Source organism: Chiloscyllium punctatum, chromosome 32, assembly GCF_047496795.1.
Source record: "Chiloscyllium punctatum isolate Juve2018m chromosome 32, sChiPun1.3, whole genome shotgun sequence".
NCBI classification, from domain to species: Eukaryota; Metazoa; Chordata; class Chondrichthyes; order Orectolobiformes; family Hemiscylliidae; genus Chiloscyllium; species Chiloscyllium punctatum.
Window position 1 is genome coordinate 52,970,158 of NC_092770.1, and position 26,197 is coordinate 52,996,354.

Consider the following 26,197-nt stretch of genomic DNA (forward strand, 5'->3'; position numbering starts at 1 on the left):
ACTTTGGGAACCTGTCTGCTTTTAATCCTGAGATGTTCCAGTATTTCAATCTCACATTCCATCATTGACCCTTTACATTCATGGCATGTCAGTTTCATGTTTCATTATCAATAATGCATTAACTCTAACCTTAATTTACAGGCATGTACCTGATTACATGCAAACCTTTTCTGCTCTCTAGATTTCTCCACCTCTGCTCCCATTCAGCAATACAGTGCTTTTCCTGATTCCGTTTCAGAATTGACAACATAGCCAAGATAGCCTTCTCTCTTGCTATCACCTTGGCTTCAAGTCCCTGTCACTTATTATTTTGTCTCTTTTTACACCTCTCTGTGGAATCTACCACTGACTCTCTGAGAAGCATCACAAGATTCGTGCCAAGCACTGAGAATGCATATAGGGTATGAGCAGGTAGGGAAAGAGTTAAATTTTGAGTTTTATGAAACAAGAGGTTCAGCTGAGTGTGATTCAGATCAGATAAGAACCTGCAGTTAACAATGGGGTGCTGGAGGCAAGGGGAATGGGTTAACAATGTAGAGCCATTTAACAATATTGGAAGCATTCAGTATGTAAGGTCAGTTTAACAAGGTGAAAAGTATTCATTATGTGAAACCAGTTAAAGTTAAGAACATTCACTGTGCAACAGAAGATGGTTTAATCTTTACTATTGACACTCTCTGATTGTAACGGTCACCCAATCAATATGTATGTTGCCTTATCTAGATGCTTCTCCCTCTAAGTGACTGTAGAATTCCTTAAGAAACTGCTGTTCTAGAAAAGACTGAGAACTCATGTCTCTATGCACACAGGCGATCATTCTCTCTCCCTTCAGGGCCCAGAAAAAGTTTCGACTGAGGGGGAAAACAGGATAGCAGTACCATGTTAGCGCCTGTCACCTTATTCCTTGGTAACTGTTCCCACTTGATCACTTCTAATCCACTCTGCTCTTACTTGTTCGTAGAAACATGTCAAATAGGAATCAGAGTAGTCCATTAGGCTGTTACAGCCTGCTCTGCTATTCAATATAATCATGGCTGATCATTCAACTCAGCACCCTGTTCCTGCTTTCCCGACATACCCTTTGATCCCTTTAGCCCTAAGAATGACGTCTAACTACTTCCTGAAGACATTCAATGTTATGACTTCAATTCCTCTCTGTAACAGAGAATTCCACAGGCTCACCACTGTGCGTGAAGACATTTCTCTTCATCTCAGTCCCAACTGGCCTACCCAGTATACTTAGACTGAGATTCTTGGCTCTGGTGTTCCTGGTCATATACCACCATCGCATTGTTCATACTTGTTAACATTCTCACCAACTTCGCCTCTCTTCTCTGCTTCCTCCACACTTGTATCAAGTGATTCTTCAGTAACTTAATTCTCCACTTCCCTTCTAATTTCTTCCCTCACTCAATCTCACAATTTGTATAAATTCTTCCTCAGACATGCAACTCTCAATTTGTTCTTGCACTATGACTTCTAGCCCTCAGAATTTGAATGCACGTAGGCTATGTTTAACTCCTTTCCTCTCTCTCTACAACTACTTATCAATTGTTGAAAGATTTCTGACAGAAGCTCCCTCTGTAATTCACTCATAAACTCCCTTAACCCCCATCCTGCCAAAATATCGAACAAAGAACAAAGAAAGTTTACAGCCCAGGAACAGGCCCTTCAGACCTCCAAGCCTGAGCCAATCCAAATCTACTGTATAAACCTGTCACCCAACTCCTAAGCATCTGTATCCCTCTGCTCCCCACCTACTCATGCATCTGTTCCAGACACCCACCACCCTCTGTGTAAAGTACTTGCCGTGTGTATTCCCCTTAAACGTTTCACCTCTCACCTTGAAAGCGTGACCTCTCGTTATTGAATCTTTCACCCTGGGAAAAAGCTTATCTCTATCCACCATGTCTATACCCTTTATGATTTTGTAGACTTCAATCAGGTCCCCCATCAATCTCTTTTTCTCTAATGAAAACAAACCTAACTTAGTCTCTTCATGACTAGCACCTTCCATTCCAGGCAACATCCTTGTAAACCCTCTCTGCACTCTCTCCAAAGTGTCCACATCCTTTTGGTAATGTGGCAACCAGAACAGTACACAGTGTTCTAAATGCAGCCAAACCAATGTCTTGTACAATTTTAACATGACCTGCCAGCTTGTACTCAATACCCCGTCCGATGAAGGCAAGCATACTATATGCCTTCTTGACCACTCTACCCACCTGTGCAGCAACCTTCAAGGTACAATGGACCTGCACTCCCAGATCTCTCTGCCCATCAACTTTTCCCAAGGTTCTTCCATTCACTGTACAATTTTGTTCTAGAATTAGACTTGCCAAAACACTCGGTTTATTTGCATGGTTGTTCCATAACATTCTTCATCCAAAAGGTTTGTACATATCAATTCATCTAGTGTCTCCCACTACTTAAAATGTACTAGCACAGACTCTGCTGTTACTTTAAATCAATGACAGCAAATTCAATTAGACTTTTTGTCCAACTAGCTTTGTTACTAACAAATTTCACTCTCCATAATAAAAGGTCTCCCATTATCCTTTCAGTATCTATATAAGTACTGTGGCCTCAAGAGCATGTCAGAGGCTAGGAATACTGAAGCGAGTAACTTGTGTCCTGAGTCCCCAAACCTTGTCCGCCATCGACAAAGCACAAGTTAGGAGTGTGGTGGAATACACCCCACTTGCCTGGATGAATGAAGCTCCATAACACTCAAGTAGTTCGACATCTTTCAGGGTACTATGTCCACAAACATTCACTCTCTCCACCACCGATGTTCAGTAGCAGCAGCGTGTACCATCTACAAGATGTACTGCAGAAACTCACCAAGGCACCTTAGACAGCAGCTTCCAAACCCACGACTGCTTCCATGTAAAAGGACAGGGCAGCAGATATATGGGAACACCACCCATACAAGCTCCCATACAAGTCACTCACTCTCCTGATTGGAAATATATCACCATTCCTTCACTGCCACTGGGTCACAATCCTGCAAATCCCTCGCTAAGGGCATTGTAGATCAACCCACATGTGGACTGCAGCTGTTCAGCCAACCATGACCTTCACAAGGGATGGGCAGGAAATGCTGTCCCAGTCAGTGATATCCATATCCTGTGAAGGACTAAAAAGAGCAAAAACAAATGCTCACTTTCGCCATTTTGAATCATTTAAACTTTATTTCCTTTCTCTATCCATTCCCATAACAGGTGAGAAGGACTGAGACTTTGCATCTTCTTGGTTTCTTACAAAAAAAGTGTAAGTTCCTTTAACATGTGTTGATATGTTTCACCATTTAAAATGTAGTTAACTATTTTCACTGTCAATTCAGAGTCAATCACAAGATTTTCTTGAGTGAATAAAAGATCAGTTTTGTTTCCTGCTAACCACAAGACATACACAGATAGAGTCATAGAGTCATAGTGATGTACAGCATGGAAACAGACCCTTCGGTCCAACTCGTCCATGCCGACCAGATATCCCAACCCAATCTAGTCCCGTCTGCCATCACCCAGCGCATATCCCTCCAAACCCTTCCTATTCATATACTCATCCAGATGCCTTTTAAATGTTGCAATTGTACCAGCCTCCACCACTTCCTCTGGCAACTCATTCCCCACGTACCACCCTCTGCATGAAAAAGTTACCTGTTAGGTCTCTTTTATATCTTTCCCTTCTTACCCTAAACCTATGCCCTCTAGTTTTGGACTCCACCACCCCAGGGAAAAGGCTTTGTCTATTTATCCTATCCATCGCTCTCATGAATTTTTAAAACCTCTATAAGGTCACCCCTCAGCCTCCGATACTCCAGGAAAATCAGCCTCAGCATATTCAACTTCTCCTTGTAGCTCAAATCCTCCAACCCTGGCAACATCCTTGTAAGTCTTTTCTGAAACTTTCAAGTCTCATAATATCCTTCCATTAGGAAGGAGACCAGAATTGCACACAATAGTCCAAAAGTGGCCTGGCTAATGTCCTGTAAAGCCGCAACATGACCTCCCAACTCCTGTACTCAATACTCTGACCAATAAAGGAAAGTATACCAAATGCCTTCTTCACTATACTATCTACCTGTGACTCCACTTTCAAGAAGCTATGAACCTGCACATGAAGATCTCTTTCTTCAGCAACACTCTCAAGGACCTTACCTTTATGTGTATAAGTCCTGCTAAGATTTGCTTTCCCAAAATGTAGCACCTTGCATTTATCCAAATTAAACTCAATCTGCCACTTCTCAGCCCTTTGGCCCATCTGGTTAAGATACCATTGTAATCAAAGGTAACCTTCTTCACTGTCCACTACATCTCCAATTTTGGTGTCATCTGCAAACTTATAAACTATACCTCTTATGCTCACATCCAAATCATTTATATAAAAGACAAAAAGTAGTGGACCCAGCACCAATCCTTGTGGCATTCCACTGGTCACAGGCCTCCAGTCTGAAAACCAATCCTCCACCACCACCCTCTGACTTCTACCTTTGAGACAGTTGTATACCCAGTTGGCTAGTTCTCCCTGTATTCCATGAGATCTAAGTTTGCTAACCAGCTTCGCATGGGGAACCTTGTCAAACACCTTACTGCAGTCCATATAGATCACATCTACCACTCTGACCTCATCAATCCTCTTTGTTACTTCTTCAAAAAACTCAATCAAATTTGTGAGACATGATTTCCCATACACAAAGTCATGTTGACTATCCTTAATCAATCCTTGCCTTTACAAATACATGGACATCCTATCCCTCAGGATTCTCTTTGGGAAAGCAAATCTTAGGCAGACGTATATACTTAATGGTAAGGTCCTAGGGGGTGTTGCTGAACAAAGACACCTTTAACATCAGGCTCACTGGTCTATAGATCCCTGGCTTGTCCTTACCACTTTTCTTGAACAGTGGCACCACATTAGCCAACCTCATTTTCCAGCACCTCACCTGTGGCTATTGACAATACAAATATCTCAGTAAGAGGTCCAGCAATCACTTTCCAAACTTCCCACAGAGTACTAGGGTACATCTGATCAGGTCCTTGGGATTTATCCACTTTTATGTGTTTCAAGACATCCAGCACTTCCTCCTCTGTAATATGGAGATTTTTCAAGATGTCACCATCTATTTCCCCACATTCTATATAATATATATATACCCTGTCCTTTTTCACAGTAAACACTGATGCAAAATACTCATTTAATATCGTTGCCCATCTCCTGCAGCTCCACACAAAGGGCGCCTTGTGATTTTTGAGGAGCTCTATTCTTTCCCAAGTTACCCTTTTGTCCTTGATGATTTTGTAAAAACCCTTTGGATTTTCCTTAACTCTGTTTGCCAAAGCTATCTCATGTCCCCTTATTGCCTTCCTGGTTTCCCTAAGTATACTCCTTTTATATTTATACTCTTCTAAGGATTCACTCGATTTATCCTGTGTATATGCTTCCTTCTTTTGCTTGACCAAACCCTCAATCACTTTAGTCATCCAGCATTCCCTATACCTACCAGCCTTTCCTTTCACGCTAAGTGGAATATACTGTCTCTGGACTCTTGTTATCTCATTTCTGAAGGCTTCCCATTTTCCAACCGATACTTTGTATGCAAACATCTGCCCCCAATCAGCTTCTGAAAGTTCTTGCCTAATACCGTCAAAATTAGCCTTTCTCCAATTTAAAACTTCAACTGTTAGATCTGGTCTAAACTTTTCCATAATTAGTTTAAAACTAATATAATTATGGTTGCTGGTCCCAAAGTGCACCCCACTGACACCTCAGTCACCTGCCCTGCCTTATTTCCCAAGAGTAGGTCAAGTTTTGCACCTTCTCTAGTAGGTACATCTACATACTGAATCAGAAAATGTTCTTGTACACATTTAACAAATTCCTCTCCATCTAAACCCTTAACACTATGTCAGTCCCAGTCTTTGTTTGGGAAGTTAAAATTCCCTACCATAACCATTCTATTATTCTTACAAATAACTGAGATCTTACAAATTTGATTTTTAATTTCCCACTGACTAATAGTGGATCTATAATACAATCCCCATAAAGTGATCATCCCCTTTTTATTTCCACCCAAATAACTTCCCTGGAATATTCCTGGTATATCCAGGAATATCCTGCCTCAGTACAGCCGTAATGCTATCCCTTATCAAAAACGGTACTCCCCGTCCTCTCTTGCCTCCCTTTCTGTCCTTCCTGTAGCATTTGTATCCTGGAACATTAAGTTGCCAGTCCTGCCCATCCCTCAGCCATGTTTCTGTAATTGCTATGATATCCCAGTCCCGTGTTCCTAACCATGCCCTGAGCTCATCTGCCTTCCCTGTTCGGCCTCTTGCATTGAAATAAATGCAGTTTAATGTATCAGTCCTACCTTGTTCTCTGCTTTGTCCCTGCCTGCCCGGACTATTTTACTTGCTTCTTTTATCAACTGTACCAGTCTCAGATTGATCTCTTTCCTCACTATCTCCCTGGGTCCCATCCCCCCTCCCCACCCCGCCCTTTACTAGTTTAAATCCTCCTGAGCAGCTCTAGTAAATCCCCCTGCCAGTATATTAATCCTCTTCCAGTTCAGGTGCAATCCATCCTTCTTGAACAGGTCACATCTACCTCAAAAAAGCTTCCAATGATCCAAAAATGGGAATCATTCTCCCATACACCAGCTCCTCAGCCATGCATTCATCTGCACTATCCGCCTATTCCTGCCCTCACTAGATCGTAGCACCAGGAGTAATCCAGATATTATTACTCTCGAGGGCCTCCTCTTTAAATTCCTGCCAACCTTTCTATATTCTCCCTTCAGAATCTCAACCCTTTCCCTTCCCACATTGTTGGTTCCAACGTGTACAATGATCTCCTGCTGGGTCCTCTTCTCCTTGAAAACATTCTGCACACTCTCTGAGCCATCCTTAATACTGCCACCAGGTAGCCATACACCATTTTGATTTTTTGCTGCTGGCCACAGAAACGTCTGTCTGTGCCTCAGACTAGAGTCCCCTAACACAATCGATCTCTTCCAACTCAACGTACATTGCATTGGAGCCAGTCTCGATGCCAGAAACTTGGCTGTCTGTGCTACACTCCCCTGAGATTCCAGCACCTCTAACATTTTCCAAAACAGCATACGTGTTTGCAATGGGGATAGCCACAGAAGACTCCTGCATTACCTTGCTACCCCTCCTACCTTTCCTGGAGTTAACCCATCTACCTGACTGTATCTGTCACTTTCCTCGCTTCCTGTAAATGCAGGAAGGGAGGAAAGTGACATCCATCACACCCCTAGCTTTTGTAAGTTCTTCATTGTCTCTAACTGTCACTCCAACTGATCCACTTGACCTGATAGGATTCACAACCAATGACATGTATTGCAGATAGTCCTCAGTAAACTCTCCATAATTTCCCACATCTGACAACAAGAGCATATCACTCTCATAAGGGCCATTTTTGTTTCTTCCAATCTGCAGACCCAGAAAATAGCACTGTCATATTCCTCTACAAAACACTGCTCCAGGCTAACTTAATACTTATGGTTTATACTTTTAAGTTTAATCAAGAGACAAATCTCAATACAACATATAATCAAGAAAGAACCCACTCTACTCACTACTGCAGACGTACAGTAAGGCCACAGTTAAAACTATTCACTTATCTGTTTCTGTGCTACGACCTGTCCCAACCAGGTTCCTCCAAGATAAGTTGTGAATTTCACTGTTTGTTCAGTTTTCCTAGATGTCCAGCGTTACATGAATTCAAACAGCAAAGGCAGTAACTGCACAGCTTCACTGCTGTGTTAGTTAGCAGTGTGGGTTTCTCTCTCTCTCTCTCTCTCTCTCTCTCTCCTGCACTGATCTGACCATGTGCTGCCTTTGTCTGTCCCTCTCCCTTTTAAAAGTGCCGTTGTTTTGACTTTTTTTCTCCAAAGTTCCAAAACAATGCAGCAGCATATAAAACAGTAATTGCTGCTCCTGGGATTCGAGGAAATCACCTCCAACACCTAAAATACCCCAAAAAAGGAGCAGCTGTTACAGCCAGAAATTTTCCCATCCTCCATCGTGGATTACTGATAGAAACTTAAAAGCGGGGTTGCTTTTAGTACAAAAGGAATGTTCATTGAGTGAGACTACAAATGGTTGATTAATATCTCGAACCATCTCTTTCCATGATTTGGACATGTCGGTGTGGAATTGGGGTGTACAACACTAAGTTATAGTCCAACAGATTTATTTGGAGGCACTAGCTTTCAGAGTGCTGCCCCTTCATCAGGTGGTTGTGGAGTATAAGTTCGTAAGACACGGAACTTATAGCAAAAGTTTACAGTGTGATGTAATTGAAAAGATGTATTGAAAAGGACCTGGATTGTTTAAGTCCCGCATATTTTGGAATGACTATGTTGGTTTCAGTTCTTTCATATGTAAATTGCAGAACTTCTTTAAAATTACATTCTCAAGTGAACTTTAACAGTTGGTATCATGTCAGCCCACATAATGCATTGAAGGTGTGAGCTGCCCTGTGTGAGACTGTCTGTGCCACAATGGTCAGACTGATTCTAATCTAAAAAATGGATTTACAGCATCTTACATGAATTCATGCAGCTTTTGAGCAAAGTAAAATGTAAATCTGCAAGTACAAATTCACCCCAGAAACCTATATGTGTATGTGCGCATGTGGGTGTGTGTGTGCGGGTTAGTGATGAGTGTCTGTGAGAGAGTGTGTGTATATGTGTGAGGGTAAATGGTTTAAGTCTGTGCGAGAGTGCATGTGAGCATGGGAGTGTAGGTGTGAGTGCATGAGAGAGGGTCTGCGTGACTCTATAGGTCTGTAGGAGAGTGTGAGTGTCTGTAGGTGTGTGTGTGTGTGAGTCTGTATGCATCTGTCTGTTTGTGTGTGTGTATGGGTCTGTGCATCTATCTCTGTGTGTGTATAGTGCAATGGGGTCACCAGTAGTGTGACATGAACCACCCCCATGGGTACTGAACTTGGCTATCAGCGTCTGCTCGGCCACTTTTCGTTGTTGCCTGTCCCGCAGTCCACCTTGGAGGATGGTCACCCAAAGGTCTGAGGTCCAATGTCCTGGTCTGCTGAAGAGTTCTCTGACTGGGATGGAAGACTCCTGCTTGTTGATTGTTGTGCGGTGTCCTTTCATATCTGAATGATGATGGCTCCTCCTTTTTCTGGTGGTTTGATGAGAATTTTCTGTTAATATTTCTCTCTTTACAGTTAAAGTTGTTGCTTTTACTTCTTGAGAAACGGAGAGATCTTGAGAGATTTCAGGCTGTGTTTATTTCTGCAATATCAATTCGAGTTCCCCTCATCTTTGCAAACAGGAATTTGTAGTGTATTCCATGTCTGCAGGCACTGTGCCCCAGCTCTTCGATCGTTACTTTGATAACTGCATCAGTGCAGTGTCCTGCACTCAGGCTGAACTGAAGCAGTTCATTAACTTCACCTCCAACTTCTACCCTGCCCTCAAAGTCACGTGGTCCATCTCGACACCACCAACCCCTTTCTTGACCTCTCCATTTCCATCTCCAGCAACAGTCTCCAGATGGATATTTATTATAAACCCACAGACTCTCACAACCATCTGGAATACACCTCCTCTCACCCAGTGTTCTGTAAGAACTCCATCCTGTTCTCTCAATTCTTCCTCCGACTTTGCATCTGCTCAGATGAGGAGACGTTCCTTTGCAGGCGTTCCAGAGATCCACTTATTCTGAATGACGTGCTCTTCCCCGCTTTGTCATCCAGACAGCCCTCCATTGCACTGCCTCCATTCTCCGTTCCACTGCTGTGAGCCCCCACCAAATGCAATAAAGACAGGGCTCCCTTGGTCCTCAGCTACCACCTCAGTCTCCGCATCCAACGCATCATCCTCAAACACTTCCACCAACTCTCACTAGACCCCGCCATCAAGAACATCTTCCTCTCCCCACTCCTCTCCGACTTCTGCAAGGACCATTATCTTCACCATCCTTGGTGTGCGTCACTTTCCCTGAGGATGTGGGCATCTGGGAAGTAGGACAAAATGTCTGAAGGAGCTGCACAAAATGGCTTCTGCAATGTTAAATTGCACTGAACAAGGCAGAAACAAGAAACCGCAGACTGATGTCGATCCGATTAATTGCAGAAGTAATGGTTTAGCCCTAACCACAAGGCAGGACAAAGATGATTCTAAGAAATCATGATAGGCTGAGGCAAAAATGCACGGGGGCCTCATGCAATTTGATTGATTGTTACTATCTGATCATGTTTGATGTCTGACTATGAACAATGTATATAAGCCCTATGCAAACTCTGTAAGTCACCGGATTCTTTTGGTGGTTTATGAGTACTCATACTTCTAGGCTGATCAGAGTCTCCCGACCCGGCCGTATCAAAGAATAAATGATTGACAAAGTGTCATTTACAGGTGTGTTTATTGACTGATCACAGAACTGAGAGACCCCCCAGGAGTCCAGATCTTCATCCCCACCAATGCCCTCCCCCCCCCCCCCCCAAACCCCCAGATACCTTCCCCGCAACCAAAAAGATGCAAAACCTGGTGGTACCCCACCACCTTCACCTCCATCCAGGGGCCCAAACAGTCTTCCCAGGTGAGACAGAGGTTGTCCTGCCTCTCTTCCAACCTAGTTTACTGCGTCAGGTGCTCCCGATTGGAGGGACAACACCTCATCTTCTGCCTGGGCAGCCATCAGCCCAGAGGGCTCAGCACTGAGATCTTCAATTTCAAATAATCTCCCTTTCCATCACCTGACTCCTTTTCCAGCCCCTCCCCCTCCCTTCAATTCCTCTGACTGACCCTTACTTCTAGCTACCAACCGGATTAATTCCTCCCATTGACCAATCAGGTCATTCGCTCTAGCTGTGCTCACCTGTCCCTATCTCACCACCCTGAACTCCCCAACCCCTTTATCTGCAGCTCCCCCCACACCCACCCCTAGTCCTGAAGAACGCTTGTACCTGAAACATTGACTCCTCTACCACCTGATGCTGCCTGGCTTGCTGTACTCTTCCAGCCTCCTGCTTGTCGACCTTGGATTCCAGCATCTGCAGTTTCTTTGTCTCTAACTTAGGTTATGTTTTCAGGCAAGATAATTGTAGATGAGGCTTCCATCTCCAACATTTGAAACTTCTCGTTCTGGTGTAAATCCATGAGGAGCTGAAAACGGTTTCACACCTTCTGGCTTTCTGACTAATTTAATAGCCCTTGGGGAAATACTAATTTTAGCTGAAGTGTCTGAATCCATATTGCTTTGATAAAATTTGGCCAATTGTGTTGGTAAAGTGATCCCTGGGACCATTTTAAGCCAATGGTTTTGGTCCTTTGTGAAAGCCATTTCAGCCTATGAAAATCCCTGCTATTAAAATTAATTTGGAATTCAATGACCAAGTGTTTACTTTTATATCATTGTAACATCATCAATACTATATACTCAGCAATGTCTTGATCTGTCAACTACATCATACTGAATTAATTAAATGTCATCAAACGTTTAGGTCCTCAATTAGTGCAGAACCATTTTAATTCAAGACATTGGAAAAACATGCTCATAGAGAAAGATATATTTACTTTGGCACAATACCTACAAGCTAAATTGTCTGAAAAATAAACAGACGGTAGCAAAGACGTCATATTACCTAGGGTCTAGTCCAAGTTAATTTTAATTCTAACATCTTCTATAGTCCTCCAAACCAAACTTTACACTTTCCAAAAATCTTTAACAATGAAATTGCGTCTGCCTCTGATGTCATGCTTCCAGAATCTCCCAAGGTTTTAGTCTTGGCAAATTCCTCTAACTTAACTACTTTCCACACGTGTTTCATATATTTTTCATATACTGACACTCTAAATTACAGGACAAAGTAAAGGAATTTCCAAGCTCCACACCTCACCCTTATAAACTACTCTTAGAATCTTAGAATCCCTCCAGTGTGGAAACAGGCCCTTTGGCCCAACATGTCCACACTGGCCCTCCAAAGAGTTTCCCACCTAAACCCATTACTCTATATTTACCACTGACTACACATCTCTGAATGCTATGGTCAATTCACCTAACCTGCACATCCTTGGATTGTGGGAGAAAGCTGGAGCACCTGGAGGAAACCCATGCAGACATGTGGAGATTGTGCAATCTCCACACAGACAGTTGCCGGAATAGAACCTGGATCCCTGGCGCTGTGAGACAGCAGTGCTAACCACTGAGTCACAGTGCCGCCCATAACTCTTGCTGTAATTGCAGCATCTGCAGTTTTTTGTCTCTAACCTAGGTTATGTTTTCAGGCAAGATAATTGTAGATGAAGTTTCCATCTCCAACTTGTGAAAACGCTCATGCTGGTGTAAATCCATTAGGAGATGAAGACCTTTTCACACCTCCTGGCTTTCTAGATGGTTTAGTAGCCCTTGGGGAAAATATTAATTTTAGTTGAAGTGTCTGAATCCATGTTGCTTCCATGGAGAACTTGGCCAATTGTATCGGCAAAGTCATCCCTGGGACCATTTTAAGTCAGTGCTTTTGGTCCCCTATTTTTACCAATTCTGTACAGATGGTGGACAAACAATATATTGCAAGTTAACGCCAGATGTCTGAGAAGAACATATGATGCCTATGTTTAGTGACAGTCCACTGTACTTGGAAAATCTAAAGGCCCATTTTGAGATGGTATGATAAGTACTAGGTTTAACGTGTACAGGTTTAACTTCATCAGTCCTGATGTATTGTCAAACATCAGCACGAAAGTACCCTGAAGCACTTGTCAACTAGAATTGCTATCACTGAAGTTCACAACACAGAAAAAGCCACTCATCCGTTGCAGAGGTTTTAGCCTTACACTAGCACAGTGCAAGCTAATCTTAATGACCCATAGCAGCTGGAATGTGTTAGAATGATATCTAGGTTTGCTGAAAGAGGGAGATGGCAAACTGAAGTCACTAGGAGTTATATCTCAATCTAAGACACAATGGAAACCACCATCATGGAACTCCAACGTAAAAAAGACAACTTAAACAAAAGAGACCCTTCATCAGAACTGATAAACAAGCTTTTCCCCAGACCTGCTGAGTTTTGCCAGCAATTTCTGTTTTTGTTGCAGATCTTTACTTATATATTCCATTCTCCTTGAAATCAATGACAACGTTCCATTTACCTTCCTAATCACCTTATGTACATCCATACCAACTTCTTGTGATTTGTGTAGCAGGGCACCCAGATCCCTCTGTAGTTCTCCAAGTCTGGCAGCATTTATGGTGAGAGGATCTGAATTAATGTTTGGAGTCTGACATGCCTCTTCTTCAGAATCTCCTTGAGCTCAACTCTACCCTAGCTGATTCTACATGTTGACATGCAGAACTAAGATAATCTCTCTTTTTATTGCATCAGTACAATGCTGAATAAACAGAACTCCCTCTCTACCTCCTCCTAGTTTCCTGCCTTTCTTAAATGTCACATGCTTTTGAATATTCAGATCCCAGTCTTTATAAGCTTGCAGTCAAGTTTCTGTGATGCCTTTCAGTTCTTACAAATTTGCTTCTAGTCAATCAATCTGTTTTATTATAAATGCTAAGTGATTCAAATACGGTTCCTTTAATTATTTTTAATCTTTTTATAATCTCTGGGTCTATTAACTGTTGCATTCTTAGGAATTTACATTCTGTCCTAAGCTGTCATGCTCTGATCACCATTTCCTTTGTTGTTACTTAGCTGTTTTGCCTTGTCTTCTGTATTTAATTTACCAAATCTTTCCAAAGTTGATTCTTCACCCCCACTATTTAAGTTAAAGCCCTCTCTACCTCCCCCCCTAGTCATACAACTCACTAGAATACAGATCCTAACACAATTCAGACCATCCCAATGGTACATCTTCCACTTCCACTGGCACTGATGCTAGTGCCCCAAGAATTGAAAATCATTTTTCCCACACCAATCTTTGCACCATCCATTTATCTTATTTCTCCAATGCCCATTTGCTTGTGGCTTAGGTAATAACCCAGAGATTATTCTTAATTTAGGCCCCAGCTGTATATACTCCATCCATTAAACCTCTTTTCCAGTTCTGCCTTAGTCTTTGATTGCTATGTGGACCATACTACTGGATTCTTGCTGTCACACTACTAGTTCCCCTCCAGTTCTTGACATTCAGCATGAACACAGCAGACTGGACTGGTACAGAGAACCATATCTAACCTCCCCACCCCATCCCAATTAAACTGTTCATTCCTATCAATACATTCCTATTAACTCTCCCTCTATTTGAATGGCTTCCATGCACCAAGGAGTTCTTATCTGTTTACTGATGCATCAGCAGCCAAACTTCATCCTTAGCCATTGCAAAAACACGAATCTTATTGGATAATTGCAAAGACTGTGGTCCGTCCACTTGTCTGTTCTGATTCCCCATACCCGCCTTTCTCGCAGTCACACTTTGCTGTCCCTGACCACTGATTAAATCAGAAGATCCTACTGTAAGAGGGGTGAATACCTCGGGGATTAAAGTACACAGGTAAGTTCACCCTCCCTGATGCTTTGCAGTGTTTACAGGTAGACGTCCAGTTTGTAAACTCTGAACCCAAAGCTCCTTGAGCTACTGATACTTAATTTAGATTTGTTTATCCTGGAACATACTGATGCTCAGGATCTTTGAAACCATGAAGTCACAACAAATGACTTGCTCTGCCATCTTTAGTGTCATAGATAATTCATTTCTCCCTGTAGATTTCACTTTACACTTCTCATAAATTTCCTTGGCTTCAAAAGATAAATGAGCAAAATACTCACTAACCAACTAATTAACCATTTCCCTGTAGTATCATACATTATTTTTTGCCCAAATGTAGTTGAGGTTTTTATGGAATCGAGCTCCCCATAGCTCACAGCCTCCTCTTATGTAGCTTTTCAACTCCTATTCTCCTGAAGGCCTTGTCTCTTCTCTGAACTTCCTCACTCAACAAACTCCTAGTTTTACACTCTGTCACAAGCTGCAGTCTGTAACAAGTTTCATGTCAATCTACTTTACTTATGACATATAAGACTCTGATGAGTAAGATCTCTTGCATGATGCTGCAACTTCATTGTCCAGGATTAGAATCAGGAATCTTGATCAGTTTTCTTCTGGTGAGGAAAGCTGATGATGTTTATAGTATCATCCAATGAGATCCAGACAAGGCTGAATTATTAATTCAGATAAACGAATGCACCGGGTCTGTTAACAAAGTATGACTCAGTGTATGGAGAGATTTCTTCTTTGCTTTGGGAGCATTGATGTGTAAAATAGCTTTTCATACTTTACAATCTGACAGGGAAGTTACAATGGAATCAGCTTCTGATACTATCGGCTGCATGAATTAAAGTATTTCCTGTGACTTTGCCAGCGATGGAGAGCTGCCAGCCTCTAATAGACTGGCAGTACTCAAGGACTCAAGTTTTGGCTGAATACTCAACGTTCGCCAATGAAGTTGGATCTGGCCTCCCCTTCATAAGCAATGCAGGGTTTAATCGACTCTCTGACTGGTTGGATAGACTGATGTCATTGAAACAAACTCCAGCCACTGGTTACTAGGAGCCCCACATCTCCAGCACAGGAAACTGCTGTCACTTGCAGATCCAATAACAACAAAATAACAAGCGCTACTGTGGCGTCATCTTGCACATATCTGAGAGGAACATGCCGTGTCCTCAGCCAAGCTAGGGTTTGGGTGTGTGGCATGAGTTGTTAGCCAATCAGTCAGCATGAACGGATAATTTATGATTGGAAGATCAGAACAGGGATCTGTCTATGGCTTCTATGGTAGTCAAATAGTGTGAATGATAAAGCCTGTTCTGTCCCATTTATGTTAGAATTCTGTGCACAGACTAGGAAATCGAATAGGCATTCTGGAACATCCAAACTGATCTTGCAGCCTTGGAAACACACGGTATCATTTACATGCTATTATCTTGTTTGTTACAACTTGATTTTTACTTTATACAAGTCATAAAAGTGTAACAGTTGTGCAATATTAAGGTTCAACATGATATATTAAAGCTTATTCATGCAAAACGTTTGAGCGAGGATCACATATCTGTAATCGTTGCAGAACTAACAGGCTTTGGTTGCACAGTAACCACGATAGCAGCAACTTGCTTTCAGTAAGAATTGCAGTGCTGATAAATGTATAGCTGTTGAAAATTACGTTGGAACACAATTACTCATCTCCCTGCTAAAGTCACGTGTTGTTCTTCTGAAAATTCTGAGTGAGTTAGGGAAGCTGTTTAATCAAATGTCAAGGCCAAAATGATCCTTTTTATTTCCATTTCTGCTCAGTTGGGACTTGCATCTACCCCAGCTGGTCTTGCTGGACATTGTACATGCGATGACCTTCCAGCCAGGATCCCTGGTACCAAGTTGAAATTTGACATCTGTCATAACAGTGGTGCAACAGTGGTACCCAAAGAGGTATGGATGGATTTAAAGGGTCAGAATGGCTCCTCAGAGAGACAGAGCCTGGAGCCTTGGGAGAAAGTGGATACTGCAGATGCTGGAGATCAGAGTCAAGATTAGAGTAGCACTGGAAAAGCACAGCAGGTCAGACAGCATCCGAGGAGAAGGAAAATCGATGCTTCGGAAACGTTCATCATGAGGAAAGGCTTTTGCATGTCGATTTTCCTGTTCCTCGGATGCTGCCTGACCTGCTGTGCTTTTCTGGCACTACTCTAATCTTGATTTTGTTGACAGTGAAGTTGTTGATTGAGGTTGTTAACCTGGGCCAATCAGGAATGCCTGAGATGACCAATAAAACCAGGTGACCACTACCGCACTTAGGCAGTAGTGTGGGGGTTAAGAAAAAAAAAGGAAAAAAAAAAGAAAAAAAAAAATAAAACCAGGTGACCACTACCGCACTTAGGCGGTAGTGTGGGGGTTAAGAAAAAAAAAGGAAAAAAAAATAAAAAGAAAAAAAAAAAAATAAAACCAGGTGACAGGCAATTGGTTTAGCTCAGTTGGCTGGATTATTGGTTTACAGAGCAGACTGATGCCTCCTGTGTAGGTTCAGTTTCTATCACCGGTTTGAGGTTCCCATTAAATGCTCTCTTTCTCATTCTCTCCCTTTGCCTGAGGTCTGGTGGCCCTCGGGTTAAATCACTTCCCTTTGGGAAGATAATGCCCTAGGGATATTGTCGCTGGACTGTTAATCCAGTGAACCAGGTAATGTTCTGGGCACTCAGGTTCAAATCCTGTCATAGCAGATGGTGGCATTTGAATTCAATAAAAAACAGTTTGAAATTAAGAATCTAATGATGAAGAGAAATTCATTGCCAATTGTTGGGGGAAAAAGTAAAGCCAGGAGATTAGAATCTCCTCAGTTTGGGTGACTGACTCTGAGCTAGCTGGCTGCATGTAAATAAAGGGTGACTTGGTGACAGGATCTAGCCTCTGTGCAGTTATTTCACATAGTTAAAATTGCAATTGGACCAAATGACATACTATCCAATCCCTCATCTATTCTAATCAACCTGTAAAGATAAGCTATTGCACACATCTGTAGCAGGCAGCAAATGAATCTGTACATTCTGACCAGAGGTAGACACAATACCACTGCACCACAATGTCCTCATTTATAGTTATGGATTTATTGAGTATCATTTACCTCAGGAGGCGATCCTTCTCAAATTGAAACCTGAGATGTCAGCATTTAATTCCCAGCTAATTAGGCATAAGGAGTTAAAATCACCCCTTCAACATGGATGAGAAGGATCTGAAGTGATAGGAGCCAATTACAGATTTGTCAAAATTATATCTCCCAGCTTCCCTGTCTCCACATCCTAAGCATCTCATTACCCTTTTTTATAGGGGATGAGCAGTCACTTGTATCACACTCTGTGACCAATTAATGCTGAGAGCTGTCTTATCACTGCGAACTCAGTATCAGGGATAAAGCCGACATGAAGCTGAAGACTCAGCCTGTTTTACTGCACAGCATGGATAAAGGAACTGACAAATGCTGAACTGATATCCTTTACCCATGACAACAAAATGTTCAATTTTAATAATTTAATGTATCAAGTGATTCTTGTAGTCCTGATTAACTCCTTGATACCAATGACTAAAAATGCCTAACTTAGAATTTATTCAAATCAGAATTAGACCCTTAATTGTAAAACAATGATCTGAAAGAATATATGTAGAATGCTGCATTCAGCAATGAAGTGGTGAGTTGAATGACCTCAATCTTGCAATAATTCTTGGAATGTAGTATCTGTGCCTTTTGTATAAAAAAAATCTTAGCCCCTCACCTGTCCCTGCCTTTTAGTCTTCACCCTCTGCTACTATCTTTTCATTCTTGTGCCTATTTGCTGTGTTGCAGGTAACAGGGTCACAAGAATACAAATACAATCATAGAGTCATAGAGAAGTACAGCACGGAAACAGAACCTTCAGTCCAACCCATCCATGCTGACCAGATATCGCAACCTAATCTAGATTAGATTACTTACAGTGTGGAAACAGGCCCTTCGGCCCAACAAGTCCACACCGCCCCGCCGAAGCGCAACCCACCCATACCCCTACATCTACCCCTTACCTAACACTACGGGCAATTTCGCATGGCCATTTCACCTGACCTGCACATCTTTGGACTGTGGGAGGAAACCGGAGCACCCGGAGGAAACCCACGCAGACACGGGGAGAATGTGCAAACTCCACACAGTCAGTCGCCTGAGGCGGGAATTGAACCCAGGTCTCTGGCGCTGTGAGGCAGCAGTGCTAACCACTGTGCCACCGTGCCGCCCAAATTAGGAAAATCTAGTCCCACCTGCCAGCACCTGGCCCATATCCCTCTAAACCCATCCTATTCATATACACATTCAAATGCCTCTTAAATGTTGCAATCATACTAGCCTCCATCACTTCTTCTGGCAGCTCATTCCATACACGTACTGCCATTTGTGTGAGACAATTGTCCCTCAGGTCTCTCTTCTATCTTTCCCATCTCACCCTAAACCTATGCGGTCTAGTTCTGGACTGCACCACTCCAGGGAAGAGGTCTTGTCTATTTAATCTGTCCATGCTCCCCATGATTTTTAAAACCTCTATAAGGTCACCCCTCCGCCTCCAACGCTCCAGGGAACACAGCACTAACCTATTCAACCTCTCCCTATAGCTCAAATCCTCAAACCCTGGCAACATTCTTGTAAATCTTTTCTGAACTCTTTGAAGTTTCGCAATATCCTTCCAATACGAAGTAGACCAGAATTGCATGCAATATTCCAACAGTGGCCAATGTCTTGTACGGCCACAACATGACCTCCCAACTACTGTACTCAATACTCTGACCAATAAAGGAAAGCATACCAAATGCCTTCTTCACTATCCTATCTACCTGTGACTCCACTTTCAAAGAGCTATGAACCTGCACTCCAAAGTCTCTTTGTTCAGCAACACTCCCTAGTACCTTACTATTACGTGTACAAGTTCTGCTGAGATGTACTTTTCCCAAAATGTAGCACCTCACATTTATCTGAATTAAACTCCATTGGTCACTTCTCAGCCCGTTGACCCATCTGGTCAAGATCCTGCTGTAATCTGAGGTAACCTCCTTCTTCACTGTCCACTACATCTCCAATTTTGGTGTCATCTGAAACCTTACTAACTATACCTCTTATGCTCACATCCAAATCATTTAAATACATGACGAAAAGTAGTGGATCCAGCACTGATCCTTGTGGCACTCCACTGGTCACAGGCCTCCAGTTTGAAAAACAACCCTCCACCACCACCCTCTGTCTTCTACCTTTGAGCCAGTTCTGTATCCAAATGGCTAGTTCTCCCTGTATTCCATGAGATCTAACGTTGCTAACCAGTCTCCCATGGGAAACATTGTGGAACGCCTTACTGAAGTCCATGTAGATCACGTCCACTGTTCTGGCCTCATCAATTCTCTTCGTTACTTCTTCAAAAGCTCAATCAAGTTTGTGACCCATGATTTCCCACGCACAAAGCTATGTTTCCCTAATCAGTCCTTGCCTTTCCAAATATGTGTACATCCTGTCCCTCAGGATTCCCTCCAACAACTTGCCCACCACCAACGACAGGCTCACTGTTCGATAGTTCCATGGCTTAAAATAGAATGTTGATTCTTCATTGTAATTTGAATTGAACCATGTCCACTTCATGAAGTAAAATAAAAGAAGATCTAAATCTAAAGTAGTGGCATAGTGGTGACATCATTGAACTAGTAATCCAGAATGCCAGAGTCATGTTCTGGGACCTTGCTTCAAATCTTAACATGGCAGATGATGAAATTTGATTTCAATAAAAATTCAGAGTTACAAACAAACTAGCTTAATGGTGACATATAATGTAAAGCTAGTCTCATAGTGATTGTTGTTAAAAACCCATCTGGTCCACAGCAGTCCTTTCAGGAAGGAAAGCTATTGTCCTTCTACAGTTTAGACCCACAGCAATGTGGTGGACTCTTAACTGACTTCTGGGCAACAAATGCTGGCCCAGCCAATGGTGTCCATATCCCAGGAAGAAACAAATGAAAAAGAAGTGTACAAGTTCTTTGAATGCCTTTTTACATTGTCCGTCTACGCCTACAACTTGTGGGTTATGTGAGACATGAAATAATTTTTTTTGGTGACACTCCATTTGAAGTATGATATCTTTCTGTTTACAGACTAAGTAGGAGAGATGAGAAGAGGGAAACCTAAGTCCTGTGAAGATAATGAAACCTAGCTTAGGATCTTCTAGAACTCAGACAGCTGATTAGTTGCCAGTGGGCTTGCTACTGGAATGGGGCCCCAGATGAGAAAGGCCACCTCCTCATCTTATATTCCCTCCTCCTGACCATTGCACATTCCCAACCCCTCCCCAACTCTACATTCCCCTCAACCTGCCCCTCTCCCCAGTCCCCTCCTAACCCTCTGTACTCACCTCCTCTTCCTGCTTCCTTGTCCCTTTCCCTACTCCTACCTCCCATTTCAAACACCAGTTGTAAATAATTGGTTAGACAATATCCAGGCAATTACTTAATACAGATATTCTAATTTACACAAGACAAAACTTCAACCACACTGAATGCATGTCTCCCTCTCCCTTCTGTGTCTTTCCCAATCTCCTCCACATCCTCTCAGCCCTTCTTCTTCATTGCTATCCTCTCCTTCTAAACAGACGTGTGTGTGCTGCCTCACAGCACCAGGGACCCGGATTCAATTCCACAACTATCTGTGTGGAGTTTGGACATTCTCCCCGTGTTTGCATGGGTTTCCTCTGGGTGCTTCAGTTTCCTCTTCCAGATGTGAAGGTTGGATGGATTGGCCATGCTAAACTGCCCATAGTGTCCAAGGATGTGCGGTTAGTTCCATTAGCCATGGGAAATGCAGGGTTAAGGGGATGGGTCTGGGTGGGATGCTCTTTGGAGGGTAAGTTTGAACTTGTTGGGCCGATTGGCCTGTTTCCACACTTTAGGGCTTCTATGATTCTATGTTACCACACACAACTGAGTAACGTTCCCACTATCAAAATCACCATGACCTTTTTTGTAAACTAACCACCATCGGCAGTAATCACGGTGTAGCCAATTAAATATTTACATGCAAAACTTATTAAGGGCAATACAAACCATCAAAAGTGAGGGGGAGGTAGAGAAAGGTGGGGAAGAGACTAAGTCAATGGAGTTGGAAAGGGAAATAAAATACTGTATACCCTATGGTGCCTAGCTCTCTTAAAGCCATTAAGAGCATTGATAGACACATCTAAATGCAAGCATACCCATGGAAGAGGGGCAGACATTTAGCAGGTATGACTCCCTCCACAGCCTGCTGTCTGGATCTGTTTATAGCCGGCCTGGTCAGGCCCAGGAGCAGACCCATGAGGAGGTCCTCCAATCTGACCACACCCCTCCTCACTCGGTTTTCAATTAACCAAAAAGGAAGTGCAAATGCCCACAACCAATCTATACATTCTCACAGTGCCGCAGAGAAACAGGTGGGCTGGGAGTCTCTGAGCTGCTGCAATCTGCGGTTAAAGCAAGAAACTGGTAAGAAAGGGAACCCGAAACCAGCAGTGAATTGTCTGGGTTTTGCAATTTCTTTATGCAAATTGTAGTTGGTGATTTTATCACACAGGACACAGACAATTGAAATCTCATCTCTGCACATTCACACTGTGCCATCTTCTAAACCAGACTTAGATAAAAATACAAAAAGCTTTTCAATTCACACCCTAATTGCTGACTCTGGTTTCTTTTACAAACAATGGACCATTTCTGTAATAATGGACTGGCAGAGTGTAGGACTGAGGAGATGAGACTCCAGTGCCTGATATACAGCGTGCTGACTGTTACCTGTTTATTGAACAAATTACCTCCAGATTGGGATGGAATGCAGCTACCAGTCCTGCTTTCTAGTTATTTTAATCAATCTGTTCAGACTTGCAATGACACGTGATTGGAGCAGATGAGACTTGAACCTAGGCATCCTGACTCAGAGGTAGGGGCACTACCACTGCACCACACGAGCTCACTAATCCTGCTTTCCACACATTTTAGGGCTTGCTTATACAGTAATACAGAATGAATTGCCTGAGTCTTGTCAAGAAGAGACATTTGTCTTAAAAGTAAGAATTAGTTATTGCATAACAGTAATGAATGCACATTGCATTGTTTTCATTATTATATCTAACTAGCTAATCAGGAATACAGGGTGACATTTCTCACCCCATCAGGAATCCTCCATGCTCCATTCAGGTATCATCAGATTTGATGGAGCAAAATGCAGTTTCTAACATTAACCCATTTAGAACCATTGCCGAATTTCACACTTACTTCATTGATATTTGATCTTGTTTTGAAATTCTACCTGTGTGAGAGTCTCATTACAGGATTGAGGTGAATGCTGTATCTCTTGCTGAAGCCAATGCTTCTTCATAATTCATGTGGAAGCTGTTTTGCAGCTTCTCGCTCTGTTGATTTATTTTCTGCAGCTTTGTGACAAGTAAAACCACAGCTTGGGCAGTGGACCCTCTTGCTAGAACATTCTGCAGTCACACTGCACCTAGAATATTTTGTACCAACCACATCACTTCTGTCTTTCCACCTAACCTCTGCTTTTTCAAAATAACTTCTGTTTTTTATGTGCAGCCATCTACTTAGTAAAATCACAATTGGCAATTACCAACTCAGTGTCTGTAATGTTATATAACCTGTGACGATCTGGAGCGCTTTGGAATAGCACCGGACGGTACTGAGGAAAGGTGTGCTCCCCACGATATCATTCAATAAAGTTTGTCAATGCTCAAGGTCTGGGTCTGGAGAATTCCTTTGACAATCTGGCATAGTCAGCAGGATCCCTTAATTAGGGGTTCCTGAGGGAACCTGAAGAATAAAGCGGTTGCCTGTGTGAGTCGACTGGCTGATCCCAAGTTCGGGAAAGAAGCTGAGACAAGGCAGGACTGGAAAGATCGCTGCCATAGAACAGTAATCATTTAAGGTGACCTTGACAACAACACCGGTGCAAATTGTATTGTTTGTCTTTGTGTGTTTGTTGTTCATTTCTCCACAGATTGTACATTCGCGCTTTGGAACCGAGGAAGCGACAATGAGGTCAATGACTTCTAAATGTAAGAACGATGGGCCAGCCCCAGAGGCAAGTACACCATGTCCTGATGAGAAGGACAGCCCATGTCCATTTGTCCCCTCGAAGGAAACACAGAAACGCCACAGTAAATACATTTGATGCAAAAATAAATTAGGAGACCCTCCGCCACCACCACCACAGAGACACCAGCCAATATTGTTTGGAAGGATACAGGTGACGGTAGATATGTTATTCCTTTCACTTCCGACTGAGGCAGGTGGTCCCACAGTAACTGGCCTTATGGACGCCCCTTTAAATTGGAAAAACTTGATTATTGGAGGACAAACATTGAGGGTGGGTACAACGATCCCTCTTGGAATACTGATTACATGCTCTGGTGTTTAGATAAATTTAGAGAAGTTGCAAAAGGCCACCATCCCCCTAAAATTAAAGATCGCCGATAACTGTTCGACAACCTTTCGTCTTCAGGGCCTCCACCTTCTGCCCTACATCCGACAGTCCTCAGTATCCAAAGATCTCCATCCCCACTCCAGACCCCGATCCTTGTATGGATGAGATAATTGCTTATGTTCCCACTCAATCTCCAGCCCCCTTAGGAACAGCCGAGACGTAACCAGCCTCCTGAAGAAGAAGAAGAACAACAACAACAGGGGCCCGACGAAGGTGCTGCTGGGGGACAGTACCAGGAAGAGCCTGACTCCACGGTGCCCTCCACAGGCTCTGAAAGACGTGTTACCTGCTCGACAATGAAACCTACCGATCAGTTACCCTGACTAATGATCGGTGACACGCCTCCTGATAAACCTTGGACTCACGTTGAAGTCCACGGCATGCTCCAAGATGCCCTGACCCACTAAAGCATCCGACACCGTTTTATAATTGGCTAGTACAAATCTGCAGTATTTATAATTGCTTGCCACAGGGTGTCCAGATTTTGATGCATCTGGTGTATGATTGGGTAGCCATAAAAGCCTCTCTGGCAGCCCCCAACGGCGCTGAGGGCTAATCCAGATGGACGAGCAAATTGGCTTGCGGCTACCATTAAGCCTGTCATTATGACAGCAGCTCAGCAATAGGTAGACTTTGGAGAGGTTACATGTTGCCTGCAAAAGGCAAATTGGACTATGCTTGATTTCCTTGCTCATGTTAAGGAAGCTTAAGAATGATCTGCTGGCATCCCTCTCTCAGACAGTGATCGTTTAGCCGTCCAGACCCTTGTCAATTGTTTGCCCTCCTATGCCCAGACCTTCAAATCCCATAACCTCAACTGGCAGGAGATGGACTGGGATACCCTCCTCACTGTGCTTACCAACATGGATGAACAGGGCCTTTTCGATTATAAAAAAGGAAAAGGAGGCTTACCCCCGATTAATACAGGCATGGAATCCGGAACAAAGCCAGGGACAGGGACAGGGACAGCAATGTAGGGTGGCATGGTGGCTCAGTGGTTAGCACTGCTGCCTCACAACACCAGGGTCCCAGGTCCAATTCCAGCCTCAGGTGACTGTCTGTGTGGAGTTTGCACATTCTCCCTGTGTCTGTGTGGGTTTCCTCTGGGTGCTCCGGTTTCCTCCCACAGTCCAAAGATGTGCAGGTCAGGTGGATTGGCCATGCTAAATTGCCCATAGTGTTAGGTGCATTAGTCAGAGGGAAATGGGTCTGGGTGGGTTACTCTTCGGAGGGTCGGTGTGGACTCGTTGGGCTGAAGGGCCTGTTTCCACACTGTAGGGAATCTAATCTATGTAAAAAAAAGTAGAGACAGATGCAAAGCATGTGGGAAATTAGGCCACTGGATGCAAGAATGCTGGTCCAGCCCCCCTCAACAGTTGCTGCAGCAACACCAACATCCCCCATAGCAATGGCCTCAACACGCTGCGTTCACTCTTCACCACCTTTTTCCCACATCCTTAATGTCTAGGGGTGCCACATGAGGAAGGTTTTGCAGGCTGCCTCAAAACAACTCTCCCACTCCCTGTCGGAAAACCCTATGATGGACATTGAGAGAGGGGGGTCGTGTTGTCTCGGTTCTGGTGGAGTGACTCCAGAGCCACCCAATCATCTGCACCTCCCTCAGTGGCCCTTCCTCTCAGCTCCAACACAGTTTCCACCGTGGGTGTCTCTGGAGTGCCCATGGTTGGACTTCTCTCTATCCCAGTTCCTATTGTCGACAGTCCGTCGGTGGTCCCAGCACTGTTATAATCTCCCCTGCCTGTCTAGCTGCCCTTCTGGGCCACCAGACTCTCTGCAAGCCGAACACCTCCAATCACTGCTCTCCACAGGGTCTCACCTTGGAGCTCCCTGACTCCAATTACCCCCTTTTACAGGCCACTTTTCCACCTCTGTCTTCTCCTACTCCTTCTCTTTACACATGGACCTTCCCGGGCAACTCTTTCCGCTCCAGTCTTACATCTTTCCTCCCGCATTTGTTGCATTCCACCCCACCCACCCCCCACCCACACCGTCCCCACCCCCACCATCCCCACGACCATCTTCCTTCGCCAGATTGTTTAGACAGCCCCCTTTCTGTGTAAGCTTCACTGCACTGGCGTTTACCTCACTGACCCTGGCCTATCTTATTCTGCTATTACAGACCCCTACCTCAATATGCTTTTCACACTGACATTGACTGG